The sequence below is a fragment of the Bidens hawaiensis genome, unplaced genomic scaffold (assembly GCF_021521415.1).
Source record: "Bidens hawaiensis isolate Kalapana, Puna unplaced genomic scaffold, B.hawaiensis_p1.1 tig00040459_1, whole genome shotgun sequence".
Taxonomy (NCBI): Eukaryota; Viridiplantae; Streptophyta; class Magnoliopsida; order Asterales; family Asteraceae; genus Bidens; species Bidens hawaiensis.
This window is the reverse complement of record NW_027497131.1, coordinates 141,634-144,877: the sequence shown is the minus strand read 5'-3', so window position 1 is coordinate 144,877 and position 3,244 is coordinate 141,634. Positions and strand designations below refer to the sequence as shown.

The following is a 3,244-nucleotide window of genomic DNA, read 5'->3' as shown; positions in this document are numbered from 1 at the left end:
AAATCGGATGAAAATGCTTATCCCGCCTTTGACCTAAAACCGCCCCGACTGCAAAGTCACTCGCATCGCACATCAACTCGAAAGGCAAGGACCAGTCGGGGGCAACCATGATAGGGGCATTCACCAATTTCTCCTTCAACAATTCGAACGCCGAAAGGCATTTGGAGGCGAAAACAAACAGGGAATCTTTCTCAAGAAGTTTCGTCATCGGGTGGGCGATTTGGGAAAAGTCCTTTATGAATCGCCGATAAAATCCCGCATGACCGAGAAAACTCCTAATAGACTTCATCGAGTTCGGTGGCGGGAGCTTCGAAATGGTGTCAACTTTGGCTCGATCAACCTCAAGCCCCGCCTGTGAAATCTTATGCCCTAACACAATGCCCTCCTTCACCATGAAGTGGCATTTCTCCCAATTAAGAACAAGGTTGGCCTCCTCACAACGGGCCAACATTCTCTCCAAGTTTTTCAAACAATGATCAAACGAACTCCCAAAAACAGAAAAATCATCCATGAAAACCTCCATGGAGTCCTCGATCATATCATGAAAAATCGCCACCATACATCTCTGAAACGTGTCTGGGGCATTACACAGTCCAAAGGGCATCCGCCGGTAGGCGAATGTGCCATAGGGACATGTGAATGTCGTCTTCTCCTGATCCTCAGGAGACATGGGGATCTGAAGTATCCCGAGAAACCATCAATAAAGCAATAGAACATCTTTCCTGACAGTCGCTCCAACATCTGGGCAATGAAGGGGAGTGGAAAATGGTCTTTCCTCGTGGCATCGTTGAGTTTGCGGTAGTCAATGCAAACTCTCCATCCCGTGACGGTACGCGTAGGAATCAACTCTTTCTTCTCATTCACAACAACCGTCATACCGCCCTTTTTCGGGACGACCTGCACCGGGCTCAACCATGGGGAATCAGAGATCGGATAAATCAATCCAGCATCGAGAAGCATGATGACCTCTTTCTTCACAACGTCTTGCATATTAGGGTTGAGACGTCGTTAGTGCTGCACCACGGGTTTGTACTCCTCCTCCATCAAGATCTTATGGGTACAAAAGGATGGACTGATCCCTTTTATATCCATGATCTTCTAGGTGATCGCGTGCTTATGCCTCTTCAGAACCGCGAGCAACTTCACCTTCTCCTCGCTCGACAAACTAGCAGAAATGATAACAGGAAGGCGGAACCCATCCTCTAAGAAGGCATACTCCAAATGGGACGGGAGCTCCTTAAGCTCAATAGATGGTGGGTCCACAATAGAAGGTTTTGCCTTAGGCTCGGCAACGCGATCAACATCCTCAATCCTCTCTAAACATTCAGGAGGCTCGTGGTCCACACCACAGACCAACTCCTCAAATAGAGGTCCACTGACCAAGTCAGAAATCCCTCCAACACACAACTGAGTATCCAAAGAGTACTCCTCACACGTGTCCTGTATGTGCTCACAAACGTAAGAATCAACAGTATCAATGTATAGCACGTCATCATGATCATGTGGGTGGCGCATGGATCTCCCAATATCAAAGGTCACCTCCTCGTTCCAACTCTAAGTGTGAGTCTGCCGGTGCATACATCAATGAGAGCTCTAGCAGTTGCTAGGAAAGGTCGACCTAGGATGAGTGATACATTTTTATCCTCATCCATGTCCAAGATCACAAAGTCAACAGGAAACTCAAATTTGTCGATTTTCACAAGCATATTCTCAACTATAACCTCGGGTATTTCACCGAGCGGTCGGCAAGCTGAATGCTCATGTGAGTAGGCTTAGGCTCAATTAGGTCTAGCTTTGCAAAAACAGAATAAGGCATCAAGTTTATGCTAGCACCTAGGTCGGCTAAAGCGTTACTAACCGACAAACTACCGATCAAACATGGAATGGTAAAACTGCCCAGATCGGTCATTTTTTGGGAAATTTATTCTGAAGGACGACAGAACACTCCTCATTCAAAGTCACACAAGAAAGCTCCTCTAATTTTTTCTTACTTGAGAGGACGTCTTTCAGAAACTTCGCATACTTAGGCATTTCTTTCAACGCATCGAGAAACGGAAGATTAATGTGAAGCTGCTTAAAAAGTTCTAAGAATTTCCCGTACTGCTTTTCCATCTTCTGCTTCTTCAAACGGCATGGGTATGGAATGGGAGGAACATAAGTCCTGACTGGCTTACTGGTTTGTGCGGTACTTTCTGGGATTAACCTCGGTTGCACCTCACCAGGAATCTCAATCTCGATCTCATCGGTAATCGGTTTTGGTGTGGAAACTGATGCATCAATAGGAATGGTGGATCTACCACTCCTCAGGGTAATCGCCTTAGCCTCAGCTCGTGGATTAGTCTCGGTATTACTCGGAAGGCTACCCTGTGGTCTTGTAGAGATGAGCTGAGCAATCTGTCCAACCTGATTCTCAATGGTCTGAATGGACGCTTTCTGATTCCTCAACTCGAGATCGTGTCTCTGGAGAGTCTCATCAATCTTCAGGTTCCTCTGTTCAGCCATTTTGTTTGAGTTCTCGGTTTTAGCCAAAAGTTGAGTCAAAAGATTTTCAACACTAGACCCACCATCAGACTGACCACTACTGCTGGAACCCTGAAACTGAGGCTTTTGCTGGTAAGATTGGTTATGGGGTTGATTATGGTAATTTGGATTTCGGTCAAACCCCGGTGGCTTTTGATTCTGATTTTGACTGCCACCACCATCTTTCCAACTGAAATTTGGGTGGTTTCTCCATCCCGGGTTATAGGAGTTGCTGTAGGTATTGTTTTGGCAGCCCACAAAGTCAACATCCTCCACCACCATGGCTTGCTGGCACTGACTGGTCTGGTGTTTCCCGTCACACACCCCACAACGAGAGCAAGACTTAGCCAGATCGGATTGCATCTGGTCAAATCTTTTGGTCAAGGCTTCTAACTGAGCGGAAACAAGGGTATTAGAATCGACATGAAGAACGCCATTAGTGGAAGGAATACTACGCGGCGGATTATATGCAAAAATCTTCTTAGCAGCTCGCTCCAAGACATTCAACGCCTCATTGGGAGTACACCTACCGAAATCTCCTCCCGCAACCTGATCAACGGCCTGCTTCTATGCTCCGGATAAAGCATCAAAAAACGTACGACACTGAAGACCGCGACTCAAACCGTGATGAGGGAATTTTCTCAACAAGCCCTTGAACCTCTCCCATGTAGCATGAAGTGACTTATCATCATCAACACGAAAACCAGTGATTTTTTCCCGGCAT

The 3,244-nt window shown here is 46.5% G+C and overlaps 1 non-coding gene across 1 annotated transcript; it reads left to right on the top strand.

The window, feature by feature from the left end:
• The first annotated feature begins 3,139 nt into the window (after positions 1–3,139).
• On the top strand, positions 3,140–3,244 carry LOC143592066 (small nucleolar RNA R71). The gene has a single exon (XR_013145845.1). It is a non-coding gene; the product is annotated as a small nucleolar RNA R71 (small nucleolar RNA).